Here is a 14,136-nt window from a genome sequence, read left to right on the forward strand (position 1 = left end):
CATATATCATTACAACATACACAATGCATACAACATCCAATCTCACACACAACACACAGCTCCCTCTCTATGTATCATTTTGCTTGTTACAATGTATCATTTTGCTTGTTACAATGTATCATTTTGCTTGTTACAATGTATCATTTTGCTTGTTACAATGTATCATGGTGGATACTTGGACCCCAGCTGAAATCAAGCAGTGCAGCCAATAAGCAAATGTATCACTGGGTTTGCATTACAGATTGTTGTTTCAAAGCACGATTTTAATTAATTGTACAAGCAACACTTTTCTAACCCTTTTTTAACCCTAAATGGAATACCCACAGACCTTCAAATGAAAAAAAGAATAACTTACCAGGCCATGATAGGAGGAGGAGGAAGAGGAGATAGGAATCCACTGGGTGTTTGAATTGTTATTCTTCTGTTAGAATCAAAGGAAGAAAAATGAAAAAGCTGGAAAATGATGTAAAATTGGTCCCAGCAGCTCACATTGGTGAACTACATGCCTCATGGATGGAGTCAGGACTCTGTGCTGTATTCCATCTGCAGACTTCAGCATCCCAGGACTGCAGAACACCAGAGGGATCTGGGGGAGGATCGCGATTGGACATCTTATTTAAGATTCTTTTATGTGGTTTAAATATGTTGAAAAATGTAATAATATCACTATGTGAGCACAGAATACAACAGGCACAGCAGTAATTGGGTTATTTGGGCTTAAAAGGAAAAAGAGAGACCTTGGATTATTTTTGATCTCCCCTATTAATAGCAATGGTACAGCCCAAGCCTACTTCATCTGATATGACAGTCTCTGCTTCTGATTTTACCTGCAATTGCTTTCTCTGCTCTGCTAAGCTTGGGCATTAGCATCCCCTACACTACTTTCCCTTCAAGAAGACCCCTTTAATCCCCTCTTAAACTACCATTAAAAAGAAAAAAAACAACTAAATCAAGGGACAAAATGACTACTAAACCAAGTGATGATCTCAAATACTGTGATGTGTCTATTCTGTGAATGCAGATGGGAAAAAAAAAATGAAGATGTATTGGAACAGATAAACAGGATAAAAAAAAGGTGATTGGAAGGACAAATTAACCTCTGCACTGCCAGTATCATGGCATGAATAGAGAAGAAGGGGGATCTAGGGGCTTCCATGCAGAAAAGCAATCGTGATCAGAATAAAATAATTGTAATTGATTTTATTCGCATGCAAAGGATGTACATGTATGTGATTCTGCAAAAGATACACGTTAGAATAACCTTGGGCAGGTCATTCTTGTCTGTGTTAGCTACATGCATGCCTGATTAAATACAGGTCTCTGCAGTATTAAAAAAAAAAACAGAAAAAGACCCATCTTATTAAAAAAAAGGAAAGAAAAATATATTAATAGCTTTACTGATATATTTGTCACTCCTACACATGCATTGCGTGTCCTCGGTCGTTAATAGTAATGTGTTGCAAAGCACTGTCCTTGGATGTGTCCTTCAAAATCCGGCTATAGTAGACATGCACAACTGTTTCATTCATAAAGAAACAAACACGATTAGAGCACAATACACAAGTACTATTAAACCAGGCCTGGGGAAATAAAAAAATGTGTATGAACCAGAAGATCACATCTTTCAATAACATCTATGTATGATGTCACAACCCCATTGACTGAATCTCTAATGCTAAAATTAGAATTCTACTAATGTAATGTATACACATATACAGCATATATGTTATGCTACTTTACACTGATATATGAGTGATTTATTCTATACGTTATTGTTTAATTGCATATATATATATATATATATATATATACATAACCATATTCTCTGCATCCAGAATGTATTCTAAATAAATAACCACAATATTGTTTTGATTGCATTGTCGAAAATAGCCAAACTTTTTAACTGCTTGCATTACAGGCAATCCAATACTTTGTCAATAAGTTAACATAAAGGAGCACTCTAAATGTTGCTGCTGATGACTCCATTACAAGATGAGAAGTGTCATTAAATATTTTATCTTGAGATTTATACATTATTTGTCTATGACCAATGGCACACCGACTTCCCTAACAGAATTAAAGACGTTGCTTAATGGGTTTTGTAAACAATCAATTGAATAATTCATATAGGTATTCTCACCGGATGATAAATATTAGTATATATACTATATATATATATATATATATATATATATATATATATAGTATTGAGGGATTCATTTCATCTTAACATAACAGTGTTCCCTTTGAGATCAGCAGTCAAATCAAGTCATACCTGAGAACCTCTCAAGATTGTTTCCCTAAAGCTCCCCCCTTCGTCGACAGAGCTGGGCGAGGGTGCTGAGTGAGGATGAGTGGGCAAACAGTCAGAAGTGCAGAGGTTAACAGCACTCCTTATCAGTGACATATCCTTACCTGTTTCTACCCCAAGCCTGACACAAGTTAGTGCCACATCTGCCCCCCCCACCACTTTATTCCATGGCCTCCATGATCTATGCTGATCACCAAGATATGACATCATAAGTTGGCCCGCTGTGCTTTAAAGGTGTGTGGCTTGAAGTGAGTTCACTATTGAGGCTGTGCTGACTATCTCAGTAGTCCATAGTGTATATGGGCCAGTCCCAAGGTACCTCCACAGCTGACATATGGAGTAGTGATGTACAGGGAGCCCCACCTTTAGTAGGGCAATCTGCCCCAGTTATCCAGCAGAGGGACTGCCTTGATACATCCTTGGCCCAATCCAGAATACACCACTGGTCCTTATACCTGGAGCTCAGTACTTGCCGTGATTTATAAAAATGTCACACTGACATTATGCTAGCCACATTTTTTGCAAATGTATAGAAAAAAATTCTAGATGAAAAATTTCAGCTGTCATTGATATTCGTAGTGTAAGGAAAAAGACAAATTATCATCCACATTTTTGTGGGTAAAAAGCCCACTATATTAAAGGCATTGTTCTAAAAAAAAATCCACACTCAGGTATGTTGGCTACAGGGGGTTTGTCGTAATACGATAGATGAACACAATGGTTACCACAATGGTTGAGCAAGTCTGTCTCCTCCTGATATCTTCCTCCTGAAGTGTTCAACGACATATCTTCTACTGATGGAGAAGAAGGACCCAGCTAAGCCAGCTGACCCCTCTTAAAGTTCTAAAAGTATACTGAGTAGGGGTGCATTCAATTATACCATATCAAGAAGACTACCAAGAATGGACTACCAAGAATATGGGGATAGCTCATTTAATCTCAAATTCCATGTTCAGAAAATATCCTACAACAAACACAACCCCAATTATAGACCATGACAACTCCGCTGGCTTATAGAAAGAATATCTTATATCCAAAAACAATTCTAAATTCTTGCTTGACTTTAGTATAGTTCTGGTCTTATTATATTTCTTCGGTGTGTAAGGAGGGATGTTGGGCATTGGCCCACAGGGCCAGGCCAGGCATAGTAGTAGCAATCTGAATCAGTATTTAGCAGTAATTGGTTGTGGGAGGAATGGATGAGAGCTTGTGGTAAGATGGTGCCTGCAGAAAGTTCGAGGTGTTATTGGTAAAGCTAGAAGGAGGAAAGAGAAAGATGTGGGCGCTTTAAAGTAAAGGAGAGGCGTTATGACAATCTGACTACTGAAGGCTCTATTACATTTACATGATGGCATTATTATACTCAATATAGCCCAATTATACTCAAACTGCTGCATTTAGTGGGAATGACATGGGTGGAATTCTGATTGCATGAAGCGGTGGGAGAGCTGTGGAGGAGATGACCTGCTACGGTATGCTGGTCGGGGGGTTCTGTGCAGCACTTGGGGGAGAGGTGCCGGGGAGGAATTCTGTTGAGTGCATGGTAGTGCATTACATAGTGCTAGGTAGCGATAAGCCCTAAAATAAAAGGCAGCTAAAGTCAGGATCACTAGCAAGTGACATACGGACAGGCTGTGAGTCAGAATGAAAGCCCATCCAAAGTGTTTGGCTGGCAGAGTGTGTGCTAAAGGCTATCTGAGGTTATCACACGGTGAGTAATAAACATCAAGCAGACAAAGAGACCAGAATATCAATCAGATATTTAAATGTTGGCAATGTCTGCTTAGAACCTGTAATGTGTAACTGTAATTGATCCCAAATGATTGCCAAGGAACTTAAAATCACTTCCAGGGCTGCTTAAAATACCTGGCATCCCAGTCAACTGTTAGGGTGGCATATTCTTCCTCGGGAGAAAGATCCGAAGTGGTAGTTGTCCATAATAAAAGTACCCTTTTAAAGTGTTTAAAAAGTAAGAATCATTAAGTGCCTCATGATACCTTATCTAAACAATCCATTCATCTCAGGCTCGGGTAGCACTGTGAACACAAGGCATCGCAGGCTATAAAGTGGGTAGCAGACACCCACAGAGCTCATAAGGCTCTGCAAAGAGGATCAAGATCGGACAGGACCCAAGAGAAGAGAAGGAACAGGATAAAAAATTTGCAGTATACCTTATTTAGTGGCATTTTTATGTTCGATGATACCGTGGTACCACCGCCCCTCCACTCTGCGGTGCTAAATTCTGCGCGGCGGGTTATATTACATCATATACTCTTGCTCTGCCTTTTAACCCCTTAATGACAAAGCCCGTACATGTACGGGCTCAAAATGCATCGTTTTCAATGGGTTTAAGGACCGCCCATTGTCCTTAAGGGGTTAAAGATGTGCGGAAGTAATCTATGAAGTTTGTGGTGACTTGGCACGGTCTTCTATAGCGTTTGTTTTACACTCATTAAAAGGGCTCCCTGTTATGCGACAAAAGAAGGCTTTTAGCATAATAATGTTTTTTTTTTATCTACACAATTTAATTTTTAAATATTTGTTTTGAGTAATTCTATACACATTACTGTCACTTATAGGGCTGTAGTACACCGTGATAAACTCATACCCAGCAAACCTTCTGAGCTCCTAGAAGAGATGGACATCAGAAAAACTAGACTAGCTCAGGACATTTTGGGGATATTTTGTTAGGACATTTTAAAGTTATATTTTAATAAAAGATTTAGCCTTTCAAGAGGCACTCTGAATGCTGTAGGGGTCTGTTCAGATTTCAATGGGATCATTTTCCTGCCACTGATTGGCTGCTTCAAGCCGCCAATCAGTAGCAAGAATCCTCCGATCACAGCAGAGTAGGACGGTTGCAGGGCTGCAGATTCTACCTCAGGTAAGGGCTTTATTTTTTAACTATATTTTGAAGAATGCATATTAAAGCACAAACTGAGGCACAATTTATGCTCAATGATTAATGACCACGAGGATAGCCCTTGACTGCAAAGGATTCTGTTCCAAATGATCTGTACCCGATACACCAAAGACTGGATTAAATTTAAAGATGTATTATGCTACAATGTAACAACATTGAAGTATTATCATACTAAAAACAGAAAGACAGCATAGTACAGATTATAAGCAAAAAAAATACACCCCGGTAGTCTGGTAATATGAGTTTCCTGCACTTAGAAAATCCCCAGAGCAAATAAAGGTGTATATGTAGGAGTCTAGATGTCCTAGACATTTTAAAGCAACCATCTAAACGTACAGTTAATGGCCTATATCTCTGCAAGCATTGATTTACTCAGAGAAGATAACATGTGCCAAAAAAAAAAGGCTTCTAAATGCAAATCATCAAGAGGTTCTCACAAATGGGATTTTTTTGGGAAAGATCCCAAAACAGTGTATGTACCTTGTAGTTATAATCTAAAGATAAAATACTTTGGTTGGTAAAAGTTAAATGGGTGTTAAAGGCTACAAAGAAATAAAGGCTGACGGTAAGATTCCTCTATCACCATCACTAAAGGATCTCGATCTCTGACATCCACCAGAGCCATAAACAGGACGCCCGGTGGATGTTAGCGCTGGAAAATATCAATGTGAGTAACTTAAAGCAGATAATTGCATATAAATAATAATCCACATGATAGATGGGTTTCAGCATGAATATAATTATTGTTTTATTTCATGTTATTTCACAGTTCATCCATTTTTCTTTCATCGCCACCCCGTTCTAGAAGGATTCTGGAATGATGGCACAAATTGGACACTCGGTTTACTACTGACCCAGAGTTGGACGGCACATGGACGGAAACTCAAAAATCTCCATTCACTCATGAGGTCATCAAATGTGTACATGTGCCAACTCACTCCTATAAGGAACTAAGTTCTATACCTTTTGTTATTCCATTGAACGCCACCACCGGAAGGTTCATTGGGGGATTTCTGGCCTTCTGTCTGCTGCAGATTAGACCTTCTATGATGCTCATTCAACTACAAGAGCGGCAATGTACTGAGTACCATGGGAGGAAGAGAAGAAGGCCTCTAGATTGCCAGAGCTTGACTTTCAATGATGTTCTCGTAGTTTGTTATTCTATTCCATGGCAGAGAATAAATCAGCTCAACTCAATCCATCTCAATAAAAATATTTGAAAAGCAATTCCACTTGGAACAGTTTAGATGTTCTTTATAGTTTGCAGTTTTGGTACTTTTTATATCACATTAATGCTTTCTGCACAAGTAGCTATCTGTCTGACTTGTACAAAATAATCTTTATAATTCAAGATACTTAAAGATGCATGTCTGGGGGATGTACACAGAATGAAATTGAGTACATAAGCATGAAAATAGTTTATTCTCATAGAACTTTGTTTCTATTTCACTGTAAAAGCATATAAATAATTTTAACATTATTATTTTTACTGGCATCATGTATAAAAAATAATATTAGCAACCTCTGTAATTGGGCAAGGCACCATCTTCAGGAGATACTTGTAAGCTTGTTTGAGCAGGGCCTTCCTCTCCTGTTGTTTCTGTAAGTCAAATTGTTATGTTATTTACTACTTATTATGCCCTGTCTATATCTACCCACTGTACAGAGCTACAGAATATGATCACAGCGCTGTATAAAACAACAAATAATAATACTAATAAAGCTGGCTTTGGTTAGACAACATTGGGATTTGTTCACTAAAAGATGAGTTGGTTGCAAAGTTTTGGTTTCAGCTTCTTAACCTTAATATATATATAGATATATATTTTTTGATTCTTCTGCAGGAGGAGCAAAATAAGCCCTGTATAATGCATAGTTAAATCAGTGAGATGTCTCATCACTGATTGAATTATGCTTTATACAGGGTGAGCTGAGCCCTTCTCCCCAGAGCAACCTGCCAGAGTTGGCCTTTCATAAGGAATACGGAAGTGAAGGAGTTGAAAACTCAACTCTTGTGCAAACCTTCCGATTAGTGAATAGACCCGTTTACTGCGCACGTCTCATATACAGACCCTGTTATGTGAATTTGCATCACATCTTAGTAAATTGGGATGCTTGTAGTCACTACTAGAATACCAGTATACGGTTTGCAAAGCCAGTGTTGGGTAAACATATTTGGCAATCCTGCAAACTATGTACATGGGTGACATACTCCATTTTCCATTGAATAGGGCTTCGTGTTTAATGGAAAACTGCACAGTTTTGGGAAAATTGGATAGCAGGTCGTCCCAATATTTTAGTTATCCATATCAGGACACCATTGTTGGAGAAAGAGCTGGGCAGGGGCAGAGCAAGCCCCAGAAATTTGTGGTTCCAACCAGGATATGGGTAGGCCGGAGGCAGGGCCATCTACCCTCCTTACCTTGTAATGCTAGCATTGCAAAGTGGACAAGCAGGATCTAGAATGGAGATCTGTGCTGCAACAAACACGTTGATCGTACGGCTTCTTGGGCCATCTGGGCGAGATAAGAGCATCTCTCTAACTGGCCCAAGATCATGGACATTTGCCCAAAAACCTGAGAGGGCTTTAAATTGTGGGAAAGTCTTGGTAGTTTGGAAGGCGGTGCAGTCCCACTGATTCAGCTCCATGGTAACCAATACATCCATGTTAGGATTAAATAGGACGCACCAAACTTGGGGTACTACTTGGGGTACAAACAAATTCCTCAAAATGTATGCCTTAGATGTGTGCTGTTATGTGTCCGTTATTTGAGATGAGGGGTATATTATTTCAGTATTCCAATGACTACCAGTAGTTCTAGGTCCAGCACTGATAAGAAATTGGAGGTTTTGGATATAAATATATAGAATCAACATAAAATGCAGAAATATTATTAATATTATTATTTCATTTTTAATTATTATTTATTTTTTACATAGCGCTATCGAATTCCGTAGCGCTGTACAAAAAATAATACATATTTCTCAATGAAAGGGGTCATTTAGCAATCAGTGTAAATCATTTTAATATATATATAACTTGCACATTTTTATTTCATCTCCGTTTATTTACTTTTCGATCTGTCGGAACAAGACATTTTGAAAGAACGTTGAAAAAAAAAAGTCTTAAAATGTTTCTATATTTAAAACTATATTTTTTTTATGCCAAATGCAGTCCACAATAAAGAGTTGAGCTGTGTTGTTATGGAAACTAAAGTTTCTGAACTGCTAGCGAAAAGGTGAGAAATACACGTTCGTGTCATTTAGCCAGTTAGTAAGGGGAATTGAGTAAGCGTAAGCAGAATGTGTACAGGGGGGGGAAGGGTGCAGGGGTCGTACATGTATTAATGTAACGTATATTTTTAGTTCTATGTTTTTTCAGAATTTTAATTTGTGATACGAGGTGTAGGCAGCGGTGAGTTCTAGAGGAGACCAAGGGCCGCAACCTCTCTGGGGCATAACCAGGTTCCTCGGCACACCGATTTTCCTTGGGTCAGTTGGGGAGATCCGAGCACAATTTTAGGACTGTTATCCACCACAATTACAGAGACCCTCCTTTCATTTCTGTTTTTTACAAACATATACGCCTTGAACAAAATCTTTATTAGACGTGTGGAAAGTAGACTAATCCACTCAATGTAATATAATGAAAATTAGAAGTAGTTAAACCACTGGCTAGAACTTGTTCAGTGAAAATTTCCAGCTATATATATATATATATATATATATATATAATGTAGATTGTATACGTATATAATTTACTGTTCTTTTATTCTATACAAACCTTGTTCTTTCAAAGCAAAACTGCAACAGCTCAATTTGTAACAATTGGCGGTAACCCCCATGGACACTAATGGAATAATCCTGCGGATTATTCTGTTTATCGCATTCCGCAGCAGAATTGCTGGAATTTTACCTTACAGAATATGTCCCTGTGTAACACATACATTCTTTACGTAGATATGCAATTTCATAATTTGATGGTATTTGAAGAAGGGTTTTTAAAATTTGATGGTATTTGAAGAGGGTTTTTAAAATTAAAAAAAAACCACACAAAAAACATCCCAAGAACAACAATCAATCTATGTAGAAGATGTTATAAAATGCCGACAATAAAAAAGATATACAAAGTCCGCCCCTTTATAAAAACAGGTGATTTAGTACTTAAAATCAAAGATATTCAGAAATATACAAACTAAATGCAATTTAAAAAAAAAATAATATATTTAATATAGTTAATGATAGCTCCTTGAATGATCACAAGACAATTTTACATTTAATTCCTTTAAATGGCACTTAAGTTGAAGGTGAAAATCCTAATAATTTGTTTATCCAACGTTTGCCCATTATGACGAATCACTGGCCATTTGCTCCCCCTGAAAGATGTAAGATTTTTAACGTGTGGGAGCACCCCTGGTCATTGTAACTAGGGGGTATGTGGAATCAGCAGGGTCTGCTGGGTCACTAAGACAGAGGAATGCCCCTCAAGGGTGGCATTTAGCCCTGACGGGGTTGTTACTATCGATAGTGAAAACAGGTTTGACAATAATTGGTGCAGATTTTAAATAAAAGCGCACACAGGTCCTTTTTTATATTTTATTTTTTTTCTTGCTGGGTAAAGAAATTGAATGCGCTTTCAGGGCTTAAATGGTTAATGGCTATATTTAGTGGTGGTCGTGAAGGTCCAGGGTGTCCTTGGGTGAGCAGCAGCATGCCTTCTGTCGCTATAATGTAACCTTAGCAAAGCCAATGAATTATTAAAAGCTATGTAAGTATAACCTTAACAGTGCAGTCAGCAATTAGGAGGCACTCTGTGATGCAAGTGTGAAATTAGAGTTATGAATGCACGATTTTGCTGGTGATTAGATCCAGTCTTTAGTGGAGATGTCTAACTTGATAAAGTGATACGCCTGGAAATAGCAATACAAAATATGCATCTGCATGGAAGCTCGATTGTCTCCCCAGAAGACAGTATCTGGTTATTTGGGGGAAACACCAAGGCATAATGGCTGCAACTGCCTAGGCATTGACCTGCAGGGCTACCAGTGGCCTGGAACTTGCTTCCGCACATTGGAGTCTTACTGATCTGTAAAGCCCGATTCAGCTCGGGGAGCTGGAGTGTGAGACAGACCAAGACCCTATGTGGGTATGGAAAAAGGAAGGTTGGCCTATTTAGACAGTTCCAGGCAGGGCCGGCCCAAGGCAAAATGCCGCCTGGGGCGAATTTTAAAATGCCTGGCACTCAGCATTACAAGCCGGCACCGAGACCGAACAGGGAGACTCGCCGCAGAGGAGAGAGGGGCGCCAAGCGGGTACTGACCATTCGGCGCCCCTTTCTCTCTCTTTCGCTTTAAAAAAAATAAAATTGGGGGGCTTGGGGCGGCCAAGTGCCGCCCCTTCAAAAGTGCCGCCTGGAGCGGTTGCCCCACTCGGCTCCATTGTCGGGCCGGCCCTGGTTCCAGGTACGCTCGGTCTCCTTCTCTGGGCTTTTGAAGAATAATCACTTGTGGGGGTAAGGGACCAGGGGGCAATTGAAGGTTTAACTCTTTTCTGTGCTGTTTATATGAGATTTTTGTTGCACTTTCTTTCGGTCATTGGGTGTTAGACAGAACTCTGTGAGTTCAGCTCATTGAATGTGCTGTCGCCAAATATGTTTTGGGACACTATAACCCTGCATAATATCACGCTTGCACCATGGGCTTAATCGTACCACCCTATAGATGTTATGAATCTTCCATAATACTTTACTTCAGGGCTTCGAGTGTTTTGAAAGGGTTTTATGTTACGTGGGTTTTGTAGCACATTTTGGTATTTATTACTATAACAATTTATAATGGGTTAAATGCCTCTAGTCCTGATACAGAACACGGTTCTTTGTCCCACACTTTTTTTCAGGAGCGTTATGATCAGTGTATGGCCGCACTGTGGACTTCCCTCTGCTCTTTAATCTTACAAGTGCTTTGTGACTAATCTGCCTGCGGTGCAGCACCGAAGCACTCAGTATAGACCTCGCCGTACAGAGATGTTCTCGTCTCGAAGACCCGGCAGCCTTCCCACACACAACAACCTGGAGCTTATGAACAATAGTGTTTTCCAACCAGGGGTACATGCACACATTGGGGTACATCTAATACATCCAAGGGGTGCTTCAAAACCTGTTTTAATTTCATGCATCATTGGTTTTTTAGAAAAAAAAATCACAGTGTGCTCATTGAACATTTAATATTAGAAGTAAAATGTAGGAGAAATTAGGAACTTGGCTATAAAAAGGGTTGAGGAACTCTGATACATAAACGTATATATGACTTTCTGCACCATGTTCGGCCTAATAAACAAGACCAAATGCAAGTCGGAGGAAGTTGCTTGTAATTAGAGTTTGTAAGCCTATGAATAGGGAGCTTGGTAACTAATTCATTGGTTTGTCTCTTTCAAATATAGTTTAGAACTTTAAGTTAATCCCGCTCGGTTCCTGGTTAAGTCCAGACGTGGGTAAAGACATGCTCAGTCTCCATGGTCCATTCACTGTCTATTTCCTTACGTTTTTTTGCATCAATTTTGTGTCGATTCTTGCAGATGTTACTTATAGTATCTGGAGGTTTCTTCTATAATTATTGATCTGGTCCCTACTTCTGAGGCTGTAGAAGGAAAGGCTTACTTTTAAAAGTCCTCCTTTCCCTGCAATACTAACTCAAATTGTTTTGCATTCTCCCTCTACTTGTATTCCTTTCTCCTCCAAATCTCCTCCCTGTCAATTGTGTACTTTATTTGATACTTCTCCTATTCTTGCTTGAACTACCTCCACTCCTTACTTGTACATCCACATCTCTAATTGTTTTGCTACTTACATGTACTGCATTTCATTTCTACTTTTCATTCTTCTCTGCAGGACCTCTCCTGTCATAAGGAGAAGGTGGGTGGCTGTGTAGGACATCAGCCTGAACAGAGAACATTTTTAACTATTCCCTCTATTTAATACCTTTACTCATATACTAATCTCCTTCCTAGTAATCCATTCTCTCGGACATTATAAACCCTGTGATACAGCCCAACACTCTTCTTCTAGTGTTCTTCTCCTCTAATTGTACTTGTTTGGCCTGTTAACGTTGCCTATTAAGCCTATATTGGCACCAGTGTACAACAGATAAACATACAATACACTTTACTTAAGTACAGTTTTATATGAGCCTCTGGGAAGCTTGTAGTCTGGTTATCCTTCTGCTAAGCAGACTTTAGTTGTTTCATTCTTGGCGACCTGTCTTCACTAAATGACAGAAACAATGCCTCTGGTTTTCTGGAAATGGCAATTATCTGTGGCTGCAGCTGGCGCAGAACCTTCTAGTTTACTTTCTTTAGAATATCAGCATATCTGTTTCTCACTAATGTTCAAATATTGTGTTATGTGCATGTGGTTTTCCTCAAAAATGTTCTTCCATTAACCCTTGATATTTTGCAGAGCTACGCATGTCAATCCCATTTCACAGCACGAGAAACAGAAGGAACATTCAATGATTTTCATGATGTGTTCCTGTACAGCAAGACTTCCTACACAGTTTGTCCTAGATTGTAGCTACTGGGTTAGATTCTGAAATATCAGGGGAAAACCAAGTGATCCTTGGGTACAACTAGGAGAGACAACACCTACCCCTATACAGCTACCTTCTCAAAGAAGCCACTAGAGGAACAGGGGTGAAGGCTAATAGTGGCACCTTCAACCAATCTTTACTTAACTCATTTTAGTCATGTTCCTCATATAACTTGTCATTTTGTTGTAGTTTTTTCTTTTCCTTTCTAGGATATGTGAAGGCCGATTTTTTGTAAATAGGGTCCCTAATGATGCATTTTCAATAATAAAAGTTTTGAAACCCATATTTTTTGGGATGCATCTAAACTAAAGGCCCCCTGAGCTACCTGAAGCTCTCCCTCTACTAGGGAAATGACTTGGCAAGGGAGCAGGTAGATATCTGAGGCAGCAGGGCTTGCCATGTCCGAGGTCTTGAGTAGTGGGTCAGAGTAGACATGATCAAATGCCGTTCTCCTGACCGGATAAAGAGGAAAGTATCCGAGGGAGCGGTGCTTCATCTGAGACTCTGTCTCAAACCTGGAGAGTTCCCAGGTATGGTATTTATTCAACCGTGTCATAAGTATGACCGTGGTAGACTCACGCCAGGCTCAGCTGTGAGGACACAGACTAAGGCCATCTTACCCACCTACACTAAACTGACACTCTCTTATTTTAAGATCCTGGTCTGCAGCTTAAATGGAAGAGACCAAGCTAAGATTTAGAAAAATTTTCTACTGAAATAATTGTTTCAGTCTGAGATTTCACCTGATAGATTTCTCCAAAAAACCCTAAAAAAACAATACGGGATTTACAGACTTAGAATTTCTGTAAACCCAGGATTTTGTTCTTTGAGAGATAATCTCTTTTCCTCGTTGGTCTTTTAATATGGTGTCTTATATATATACCTTAAATTCTTTATTCCTATAGCAGCTTTCCCTGCCCTAAAACAAACTACCCCATTGGAAAACCATATGAAGGATCTCTGTCTTCTTTTTATGCCTTGGCTATGAATATGCCAGCAATTGAGATGTCACCAGGTTTGCGTAACATTGAATGACATTAGCAATTTCAAACACCTGACATGCAAATGACTCTTTAAGTGTTACCGGTAATGTGCAGCTAAAGACTATATTTCAGCGTAACAAAAGGAAAGAGCTGCCGAGATGGGGGTGCGTATGACAGGGGTTCACAACTTAGATCCACCAGGCTCCAATGGCCATCCTGCCTATGCCCCATCCATGAACAATACTTAAAACGAAGGCACTGAAGAATAATATAAAACAAAAGTATACAGTACATGATTATACAAAACATGCTCATTGTGTCCTGATAATATAGGCA

The 14,136-nt window shown here is 39.2% G+C and overlaps 1 protein-coding gene and 1 long non-coding RNA gene across 7 annotated transcripts in view; one reads left to right on the forward strand and one right to left on the reverse strand.

Moving 5' to 3' along the window:
* ATP2B3 (ATPase plasma membrane Ca2+ transporting 3) overlaps positions 1–658 on the reverse strand; it is an 82,442-nt gene extending 81,784 nt beyond the window's left edge. For 2 of the 6 annotated variants that reach the window (XM_053473585.1, XM_053473583.1), the window contains exon 1: positions 356–651. The gene's annotated coding sequence lies outside the window, so the exon portion shown is untranslated. Of the gene's footprint in view, positions 1–355 lie in introns of all 6 variants that reach the window. The other 4 variants (XM_053473584.1, XM_053473586.1, XM_053473587.1 and 1 more) reach the window with 4 other exon arrangements.
* Positions 1–14,136, forward strand: part of LOC128503499 (uncharacterized) — a 289,541-nt gene that overhangs the window by 114,946 nt on the left and 160,459 nt on the right. The gene's annotated exons all lie outside the window — the stretch shown is intronic.

Source organism: Spea bombifrons, chromosome 8, assembly GCF_027358695.1.
Source record: "Spea bombifrons isolate aSpeBom1 chromosome 8, aSpeBom1.2.pri, whole genome shotgun sequence".
Classification (NCBI taxonomy): Eukaryota; Metazoa; Chordata; class Amphibia; order Anura; family Pelobatidae; genus Spea; species Spea bombifrons.